Source organism: Gymnoscopelus braueri (assembly GCF_963280865.1).
Source record: "Gymnoscopelus braueri genome assembly, chromosome: 2".
NCBI classification, from domain to species: domain Eukaryota; kingdom Metazoa; phylum Chordata; class Actinopteri; order Myctophiformes; family Myctophidae; genus Gymnoscopelus; species Gymnoscopelus braueri.
In genome coordinates, this window is record NC_137604.1 from 47,798,115 (window position 1) to 47,809,721 (window position 11,607).

Consider the following 11,607-nt stretch of genomic DNA (forward strand, 5'->3'; position numbering starts at 1 on the left):
AACCTATAACTTTTTACTCTTTAAAAAAAAAAAAAATCCCACGATTTTGTAACCCTTTTTCACCCGGTGCCAATTATCTAAGTGATCCTGGGCGCTACACTCACCCCGCCAGCCTAGGGAGCCCAGAGCCGAGCTCATGCCTCCTTCAATGCATGAGAGCCAACTGAGCTTCTTGTCAACTGACAGGGGGGAGTTTCCCCAGTAGGACGTAGCGCGTAGGATGTAACACGTTATTCCAAACCAGTTCCTTTCCCCTCCATCAGGCGCCCCGGCTGTCATGGGGGAGGTGGTATGGCGACCAGGATTACTGCATGTTTTTGTGAGGGTATTAACTACCTTAGGAGACACGGGGAGAACATGCAAACTCCACACAGAGTAGGTAGGCCCTTTCTATTCTAAAAGTGATCTTTACCTATTAAACTTGAGAAACTTACTCTAAGAATGTCGGTCAGGCGATTAAACCTCTACATTGTTCTCTCCAAACTATACTTGTGACTATTTACCTTGTTGTTTATTGACTTCATGCTTTATTGAGTTCATGCTTACTCTGCGTATTCCGATCTCGCACGTGTAAGCTCTGGATAAGAGCGTCTGCTAAATGCCTAAATAAATTGTAAACCAGTGGTTCCCAAACGGCGTGCCATGGCACACGCGGGTGTGCTGTGACTGTGAGACAAGTTCAGGTGTGCCAAACCAATGGGCTAAACCACTATGATCCAGTTGTGTGTACGGAGCAACATGGCTTCTGGTGCTTTTAGATTCTTTCTTTGGGCAAGAATCTACAAGCGATGCTCTGTTTAGGTTTACACACACATACAATCACAGTTCAGTGAAGCAGTTTAAGGACCCATGCTTCACCCAGTGGCATGTGCAGCATCTCTCAGTCATTTAATTCCACTGTAAAATATATGTTCTTTATATTCTTATGCTGCAAAGAAAACAGTGAAGGTTGGTTTTTAAATATTTATTGGAAACAACTTTGGGGCCTGCTCTGGTGCATTTAGAGCACTGGAAAAACATTTTAGAAGCATAAAATAAACATTTTATGAAACATTATGGAGAGCTTTCAGGCAGGTGAGATGAAGCGCAAACAACACAGAATGAATGCAATCAACTTCATCGTTGTTTGCTTCCAGAAATACAGTATCTCATAGTTCATTGATGTTTTTATTGATAAAAATGCAAATACCTGTACATGAACAATTAAGTTTGTACATATCTGTCAAAAGGATAAAACACAATAAAGCTCAAGGGCTTATTTCCATTGAGGTACTTTGAGTCCTTCTCTCGTGTTCTGCAAATCTGAAAGAGATGGAAAATTATAATTAACTATTAATAATGATAATTATTCACTTTATTTATAAAGCACATTTCAAAACAGGGTTATAGAGTGCTTTACAATACTAAGATAAAATAAAGCCGTAAGACGCAGACATTGCATGTTTCCTCCATCTTTTTCCTCCTCCTTGCCCAAATATGGACATCATGCTTACATCACTACGACATTGTATCAAAGCACAATAACATTGATTGTTGGGCATGCATCATTCAGCCATTTGGCTCAGATCAAAGACCCTTATGCATTTCAGCACAGAACCTTCCTCAGAGCTTTTAACCCATTAAGACCTGAAGCCGATTCTACAAATGTCTTCTAAATCCCAACAGTCTTCTAAAAAACCTATGTTGCTAAATCAGTGGTTCTCAAACTTTTTCATAATTGTCAAGGACCCCCAAAAATCTATTGTATTTGGCCGCGGACCCCCCCCCCCCCCATCTCAAAATATTTTGTTCCAGGGACCCCCAGAAGCAAAGATTGGAGTTAAAAATGTTCAATACATACATTCAGAGATTTTCACACATTTTCACAATTTTTCAAAAATAGCAGATCTACAAGCTCGTAGCACGGCACTCTGTGCCGAGTGCCGCGCTACGAGCTTGTAGATCTGCTATTTTTGAATAACCAAAGTGTAAAATAATGCTTTTTTGCTCAAATCAAAAAATGACACAGATGTTTTCCTGGTCTTAAAGGGTTAAAGTATGCATCATTCATCACTCATCACTGGTCCTGGACAGCTTGTCCAGGACTCGAATACCACACTCTTAGGCTTACACTTTCAGCTGAAGATAACCCTCACAGCGGTCCCTGACCTCCTCACACAGCAGATATAGCAACAGTCTAGACAGAATCACTGGACTGCATTACCTTGCTTCACAAACTCACCAGAGCATCAATAGTGTTCTGACCCGTTACCCTGGAGTGATTGCTGCCCATAGTCCCCTATTGATCCAGAACACCTTCTATCTTACAATACTCTTCAAACACGTTACCTGTATTAAAGAGGTGGTGCCATGATTTTGCACTTTTTCTGTTTTTCATGTGTCTATGAGGTTGATAGAACTTCATTAAGCCCCCTGGTGGTGTTTTTATGGTGTTTTGTGTCTTCTCTGACTATTTTGAGTTTCTTCCTGGAGGCTGAAACCTTGAGGGTCAAACGTGCCAATAGAAAAACAGCGCTTTAATGACACAGTAAAAATATACCCTCCCCCTCATTATCATAACACAACAGGTGTGGGCATGAGGAGGAGGAGGGACTAGGACAGGTGGGTGGTGCTAAGGTGGTGGAGGAGGTGCTAAGGTGAGAACCAGGTATACTAGGCGTGTCCACATAAAAACATAATTTTAACAATTTCTGTACACTTTTTTGAAAAAAATCTTCCTCCTAGTATAACCATAATACCTGATGATTATGTTTTAGGGGGGGGGGATCACTGAAAATCACGGCACCCCGTCTTTAACTACTACCAAAACAACTACACAAAACCAAATGAAGCTCGTTTCTCAATGCAGAAAAAACGATCAGAATGGCGGACAGGGTAGAGGGGAGAGAAGGCAAGGTGTGATGCAGATCAGAGTTGTGGGCGAAAGTAAAGGGAGAAAGCGAACACATCATTTTTTTTCTATGAAAAGCAGTGTTAAGCGCTCGGGTGGCGCAGTGGTAAAGTCACTGCCCACCACCACGGAGGTTGTGGGTTTGAATCCACAGTGCTGCATCCGGCTTTGTCGAGCGTCTACACTAACACAATTGGCCCGTGTTCGGGGGAGGGAAGCTGGGCAGGGAGGGTGATATCGGTCACTGCACGTACTCCTACAGGCTGGGGGGGGGGGGGGGGCACCTGTCAGTGGGGAGAGTAGGGCGGGAGGAGTAGAACGAAGGCTCCTGGTGGGGGCTCCTCACTGGCAGATGAGTCAGTAGGGTACGACAGCAGTGACAACACAGAAATGTGTGTGGGGAGGAATCAATTGGCATAACGACTACATTGGGGAGAAAAAGGGGTACAAAATAATTGGCTACTCTAAATTAAAAAAAGAAGAAAAATAAAATAAAATAAAAAGTTAATTTCGATGACTAAAACTGTAACAAAAAAATGTTCGTTGACTATCTTTTTTCACTGACGAAAGTAAAAAAAAAAAAAAAAAGCTTTGAGATGCATTTCATGTCATGAAAGGTGCTATACAAATAAAGTTTATTATTATTATTATTATTATTATTTTATGCTTGGTTGCGTCCGCATGCACTGTCACACTCAGAAAATAGCTGGTCTACAAATCATGCATTACGATGCCATCAAGAACTGCCAAAATAGATTTTAGTCGAGTAAATCAACTGTTGATTTAGTCGACTAAAATCTTATGATATAAATTTAGTCAACTAAAACTAGACTAAAAGCAAAACAGTATATATGACTGAATGGAATTGTATTTAAAAGATTGATTAAAGATTGATATGATTAAAACTACATCAAAATCTGCTGTCAAAATTAACACTGAAAAAAACTGCGAGAAAAGAGATCAGAGTCTAAAAGCCCTTAGAAGCTGTGCACCTTGGACCCAGACATTTTGGCCTAGAGAATAAGAATCAATGGGGTCACCAAAATCAGTAGGGTTCAACCTCTTGGCAAGAATGAAGTTGCACAGCAAATTCTATGGAAAGCAAACCAGTGGTTTTCAATATCTTGTTTGGAACTTAAGTGTTGGACGGACCAATGGACTGACCCAATGTTGCAATCCTTGTAGCTCCAATGTAGCTACTCATGTAGCTGGGCTAAAAATACATAAGGAGGTGGGGAGCTGTCTTTGTGGAAGAAATTAATGAGATCGCTGCTCTGTCAGGCAAGTGAGTGTTTCTGGGAAGAAACCAGCAGAGCTGCTGCTAACAAGGAAGAAACAGGGAGAGACAGTTCAGAGAAAGCTATTGGGAAAATGGCGGCCGAACAGGCAGTGAATGACCTAACGATCAATGCACTTGTTTCAGAGGCTTCAAACTCTGACTGGAGAGAGAGAAGGAGTGTCGAGCACACTCTGCTGATGAGAGGGGAGATAGAGCTGCAGTTAGAAGAATGGCAGCGCACACGGAACAGATAGCTGCTATTGTTCTTGGATTGTTCCCTTTCCAAATGAATGTTAATACTCGCTGTAGTGTCATGAATTGCAGAAATGTATTTAACTACCCAGGAACGATGCAAGTCCGTCCTCCACAGACACACAGATACTGACATTAGTAGATTTTTGTTTCTGGACAACCTCCAAAACCGCACGCACGCACACACACACACACACACACACACACACACACACACACACACACACACACACACACACACACACACACACACACACACACACACACACACACACACACACACACACACACACACACACACACACACACACACACACACACACACACACACACACACACACACACACAGAAACGTTGCAGTTACAATATATGGTTGATCCACTAAGGGAACGTGTATTGCTCGGGCAGATCGGATGCTGCGTTCAGGATTTTTGCAGATTTGGAATGCAATCGTAGCCAATCTGGGAACCGGCCAAAAAAAAACACCTCTCCTTCAGCCCTCCTCTTCCGGTGGTGCTACTTTGTTTTCATTCCTAATAACAACAACTCTACACGTTGTAATGAGATTAAATGTAGCCAATTGGAATAAAATCTGGAAAATCAAACTGATACATCTTGATCACATGACTCCAGAGATAATGTGCACCAATTTGCATGAGTTTTGGACAAAACTGTTTTTAAGAAAACGCAAAATGGTGGAAAATCTTATCAGGTGGAAATGAGCAGGGCCTACATGGGGAGTTGCATCATGATCCAAGGAATCCATGGAATACCTTTTCTGATTGTACGACCTACGATTCAAGAGTAATAACACATGAAGCAGCCTGTTATAGGGCCAGTTTAAATAATTTGGGGTGGAGGTTCTTCCTTGGCCTACTGGGATTGTGCATACTAATTGTCATGGTGCTTGGTCCAGCGGTGATTAGCTTCTCACAGATGCAACACGGGCGGATGGGCGGATAGGGGTGAAAACATCATCTCTGCCTCCGGGCCGTTCCAGCCTGGCGGAGATAATAAATGTCCTCACTCCTCACACATTTTGGGAACACTCATAACTCAGCAAATGTTGGAAAGACAGACAAGAATTGAGATGGCAGAGGAAAGAGAGAAGAGAACAGGGAGAGGTTGCACTGCTCTTCAAACACTCCTTTTTGCCATTGATCTTTCGATTCAATTACTACAGTGTCGTGCTTTGCTCATATTGATTATGTCATGTTTTGTGCAAAAAGCAGGCCCTTAATTAAGTGACATTTGTTCAATTAATGTGTTACTGCATGGTAAAACACAAAGTACTATTGTTAGACATTGGCGGTGCATTTAATTTAAGCCAAAAGTTTTCTAAGTGGGGACCGCCAGGGGGTGTAATTGGAAAGGAGGGGAAAATAAATAAGAATTGATACAAATATAAAAAATGTCAATTCAAATCCAACATAAACCCCCCCCCAGTCTTAATTAATTTAACTCTGAGAGAATGAAATAGAGCTCAGCAATTGTGGCTGGCAGAGAAGACATCACCGATGATATTTATCGCCACCAGGCCAGATGGCCGAAGGCCGGAGATTATGTTTCGCCTCTTTTGGTCTGTGAACAGCTAATCGTTTGCACCTGAGAACCCCTGATATATATACAACAGTTATTCACTGTCACTGTCCTGAGCCTGCTGGATCAAGACCTGATCCCCCAGTGTCGTTTGTCAGACAAGTAGAAGTTTCCTTTTGAAAACATGCAGGGAATACGGACTGGAGCAGGTCATGTTTGAAAATAACTGTAAAAACATCTGCCAGTTGGTCCGGGCACGCCTTAAGGACTCAGCTGAGGATGCCGTCTGGGCCAGGTGCCTCGTGTGGATTCATCATTTTCAAGGTTTTGCACCCTAGATATTTCAAGTGGGCAGGGGTCCTGGTCTATTTGCATAGCCATGGCAGAGGTCTTATCCTCTAAAGCAATTCCCTGTCACCTTCCAGAAACAAAACACACACTTCCTCTGCCCTCTACCTGGCCAGTGTCCCATGCTGTCAGCATCTCTCTGACCCAACGTCCCTATAAATGCCCATCCGTAGACTGGTCCCCTGACCTCCCTCTCTCCCGCTGATCAATACTGGCAAACACGACTGCTTCTATTCCTGGCTGGCATTCCTGCAGAGTCAGTCCCCTTCCGGCCCTGTCCTTCCTCGACGCTCAGCTCTGTGGGACCAGCCTGGCACGATGGTGCCCAATGCCAAGTCTTACTCATTTAACAACACTCATAGATAGAAAATAACACAAACTGTATGATGGACCCAATGTGTCCTCTGACCCCTTGGTTAGCACATAAAGAAAAACACTTTCAGTATACACTGTAAAATCCTCTCTGTTAATCAATTTAACTCTGAGAGAACGAATAGAGCTCATGAATTGTGGTTTATTTCAAACCAAAGTGGCCGGCAGAGAAGACTCGGTGAAAGGCACAGCTGAGAAGGCCACAGCTCTTAGAAGTTCATTTCAATTTTTAGAAGCAGTTGAGTCTAATAAAGGTTTCCCATGCTATGGATAGCAAGTTACTGGGTGTGTAGCATGTGAACGAAAAACCATTGTGCTAATGTTCTAATGTGAGCTTACTGTAGCAGTGTGAGGTGAGCTGTATTTGGCATATCAGCGTGTCAGCTGAGCTGTGTGGCTCGCTGCAATTGGTCTACTTTTGTTGGGATTGGGGTTGGTGTAGCAGCACCATCAGAGCTGTGTACTGTAGTTCGCTGTGAATGGTCTACCTTTGCGAGGAGCCAAATATTATTCATTCCGAAGTACAATTACAAAGCACATTTTCTTTTGAAAGTCAATGCATTGCTGTATTGAAATTTTGACATTTTACCCATACATTAAAAGATTTTTGAGAAATATTCAACAAATAATACTAATAATAGTGAAATTAGCTGATCTAACGTTGTGAGCTTGTACTGTTAATCTGATATTTTCACTATATTTCACTTTCAACATGTTTGGGGTCATCTTAACGTCTACTCAGGTTTTTGTTAGCACCCCAGATAGTTTTTAAGTTGCTTGATTCAGGCTTTAGATATTTGATATTTGTTTAATCAGACCCCTTCCTATATAGACCCATTGTAACTCCAAACTCCATTTTAACCATGTTAAATTAATTGAAAACACCCGCCCTGGGTTCTGGTGACTGATATTTTCCTTCTAATGTGTGAGGGAGCCGTGATTTTTCAATTACATTTTTCATTTCTTTTTTATAATCTTTTGGGAAAAAGAAGAAAAAGAAAAAAAAGAAATGACAAAGGTAATTGAAAAGACACCGCCCCCTCACGTATTAGAAGGACAATATCAGTCACCAGAACCAAGGACGGGTGTTTTTGATTAATCTATCATGATTAAAATGGAGTTTGAAGTCGCAATGGGTTTGTGTATAGGAAAGGGGTGTGTCTATTAAAAGGAATATCAAATATCTAAATACTCTGTCTGGGGTGCTCACAAAAGCCAGAGTTAAAATGAAATATCCCTTTAAGTGGTTAATTCATAATGTACTTTTCCCCTTCTAACTATATTGGAGTCAAAAGTACAATATTTGTCTTTAAATGTAGTGCAGTGAAAGTCAATAAAAATCCTCAAATCCAAATACTTATGTAAAGATACAAATATAAAAATAAATACTTATATACAGCACTTAAGTAAATGTACTTCTTTAATGTGATAAGCAAGTTTGTGCAAATGGACTGAGGGTGGTGCTAAAGGAGCCATGGGGTCGCCAAAACCAGTAACGTTTTTAATTTTATTCAAATGATCCAAAAATATAAGAACGGTTTCTAAAAAGAGCCAGCCTGACCCATAAAGACAGCACATTCATGTGTATATTCATTATAGATGTAACAGTATAGCAAAAGATTGATATTCACAGTACATCTATATATTGATAGACAGTCCATATGTTCACTCATTCAGAGATCTAGTGCTTGGGCCTATCTTGGGCCAGCAAATCAGTATTCTATTTTATCTTCATTCATTTGTTATCTATTTCTTATTGTTATTTAACTTGGCTTGGCTCTTGGCTCTTGACTCTTCCCTCCTACCACCTAGGTTTATTTTATCTCATATAGAAAACATCACACCCACACGCTCACACACACACACGCTCGAAGATCGACCCGATCAGTTGTGTGTCTAAATAATCTGATTTTAGTGTCTAAATGCCCAGGGCTCAATGCTCAAGAAGAGCTTTTTCTTTTCTCGGTGGCTGTCAGAGCCATGAACAAGGATGTTTTTCACTGGAATTATTCCTGTACAGATTGCTCAAACCGATATTGCACCACGTCAAATGTATCTGCATACACGGTCGGTTATGCCTTATTGCACACTTTATAAATCCAGACACAAAACTACCCCCCCCCCCCGCCCCTTGCTGCTAAAGGACTTTATCGTCTCTATATCTTATTAGTATAGTATATTTGCTATACACACTGGAGGCGTGTCTTCTCCTCCGCGTCATCAGCGCCCATACCCTAGGTGGGGTTGGCGAAAGGGCCTACTCTGTGTGGAGTTTGCATGTTCTCCCCGTGTCTCCTAGGGTAGTTAATACCCTCACAAAAACGTGTAGTAATCCTGGTCACTATACCGCCTCCCCCATGACAGCCGGGGCGCCTGATGGAGGGGAAGGGAACTGGTTGGAATAACGTGTTCCTTCCACGCGCTACGTCCAACCAGGGAAACTCCCCCCTGTCAGGTGACAAGAAGGTCAGTTGGCTCTCATGCCTGAAGGAAGCATGAGCTCGGCCCTGGCCTCCCTACTGTGGGGTGACAGGTGTAATACTGGTGTAGGGCTGGTGTAGTGCCCAGGATCACTTAGGAAATTGGCACCGGGTGAAAAAAATGGGTTACAAAAATCGCGGGATAAAAATAAAAAATAAAAAAAAAAAGTATAGTATATTTGCTTATTATTGTTGTTATGCTGTGTTTGCACAGTATTGTGCAAACACAATACTGTGCAAACACCTTCTTGATTCATTGTGTCCATACAATGAATCTATCAGTGGGTCAGAAGGGAAGTCAAATAGTAAGAAACACAATAAGAAACCTACGCCACATACTACTAAAACATAATGGATATCTTGTAAAACAGGCCTGAGGTGCACAGACTTGAAATGGATCTGCTTCAAACACAGAGAGGTGGTAATATTTAGACTTTGGAAAGAGTGAGTTTACACCAAGGTGTAAGACTCCAAAATATCAACCCAATTACACAAGTATAACAGCCTGGAGCTAATAATATAATGACTGAGCCTGTTAGAGAAGTAAGTATCTGACATCAGCTGCCCCAAGTTCCAGAGGCCTCTGTTTTCACTTCTAACCGAGCTCACATTAAGCTACTTGCTCTGATTAGCCACCCAAGATATCTTCAGCATATTTGGGGAAAAAAAGACAAGTACACTGGGTGGGAGAGTGACAATGAGCATGAGTGTGATGGTGAGACCTACAGTAGAAAGAGAAACAGAAAAAAGAGGGGTCAGGAAGACTGCCAGACAGAAAGAAAATGAGATAGAGAGGTGATATCTCATTATAGGAAACCACAGTGCCGAAGGAGGTGCTGAGGAGGCAATAAAGGGCAACATAATGGACTTGGAATGGCCAGAGAGCTAGAAATCACATAAGGCTGACCTGGGATCAGGCAAGACCAATGATGAGATCTCCACGTCTCCACATCAATGGATTTGTTGTTAATTTACTGCAAGGTATATTAGCTGCTCGAGGTGGACACATTACTGTATATCATTATTATGTACCATACCTGGTTATTAGGGGGAAGTGTCATTGGCATAGCTCTGCGACAGTGTGACCTTCTGTGCTTTGTGTGTGTGTGTGTGTGTGTGTGTGTGTGTGTGTGTGTGTGTGTGTGTGTGTGTGTGTGTGTGTGTGTGTGTGTGTGTGTGTGTGTGTGTGTGTATGTGTGTGTGTGTGTGTGTGTGTTTACCTCTGAAACCACAGATTAGACATGGTAACGATTATTCAGCCAGTCATATTTTCTTTCTTTTATAGCTAAACCATCAGAAATGCTCTCATTTCTGCTAGAGAATATCCATTATACAATAGCAGTTATGACCGACAGTACTGTAATGGAGTCACCAGTGTGAGTCTTCATTCTGGATGAAGTGTGAAGATATCATATGATATGTTATGTTCCATTTATTTTATAGCACTTTTTGGATTTGATATTATTATAAAGGTTTTTTTTCCCTTTGTATTATATCATACTTACAGTTAAATGGTACAACATCTATGGTGGCAATTAAGCATTGTGTTATTTTGTGCTTTGTTTACACTTGAATGGATCTCTCCCCTCCCATTCCCTCTGTGATGAGTTAGCAGGGATGAGGAGCACATCCACAGTCTCAGAAATTCCTTGTGGGATGAATTAGACTTAGACTTGGAGGTACTGTATGAATAAGAGCTTGTCTCTTGAAGCGTCGCATCATTGCATTAAATCCTCGTAGCCACGTGAATTCGGCAAATATAGGCAAACATTCAGCCATGAACATTCAGCAAAAAAAGGCAAACATTCTGCAGTAATAGCACAAGCTTGCGAGATTATACAGTAGATGAGCTATTTTCGCTATTTGGTGTACAACAAAGTATATATATATATATATATTATTTTTTCCCTCCTTTTCTTTGCTCTTCCTCATGGACGTACTTGCGGATTATACCAGTGTCAGTCTACCTTATGTGGATTATGCGGTCGACACGCACTGACATTTTGCACCTTAATCCCATGTTTAACGCACTGACTTTTGTCTTTTATTGCGCTTTTTTTAGCGGTGCCAGCCGCTCTACATTTGACCGTGTGTGTTTGCGTGTATGTCCGTCCGTCCGAGCACGGCCTCAACAGCTGCAGCTGATTACAACACAAAGATGCAACCAGTTACACTAATCAACACAAACGTGCAACACATGCGCTACTTAAAGACATGCACACTCACACACACACGCACACGCTGGCTCAGCACACATGCGCGCTTCACGTGCACACGCACACACACACGCACACACACACACACACACACACACACACACACACACACACTAAAACGACCGATCTACAATGTGAGTAAAAAATATTAAAAGTAAATAAAGTGAGTACAAATATTTAAAAGTAAATACCTTGAGTAAAAATACTTAAGAGAACTTAAATTGAGTAAAA

General features: G+C 41.7%; 1 protein-coding gene across 1 annotated transcript in view; it reads right to left on the reverse strand.

The window, feature by feature from the left end:
• Positions 1 to 964: 964 nt before the first annotated feature.
• The window catches only part of LOC308101377 (endonuclease V-like), a 71,309-nt gene continuing 60,666 nt past the window's right edge, over positions 965 to 11,607 (reverse strand). The window contains exon 9 of the mRNA XM_080450799.1: positions 965 to 1,302. The gene's annotated coding sequence lies outside the window, so the exon portion shown is untranslated. The remainder of the gene's footprint in view (positions 1,303 to 11,607) is intronic.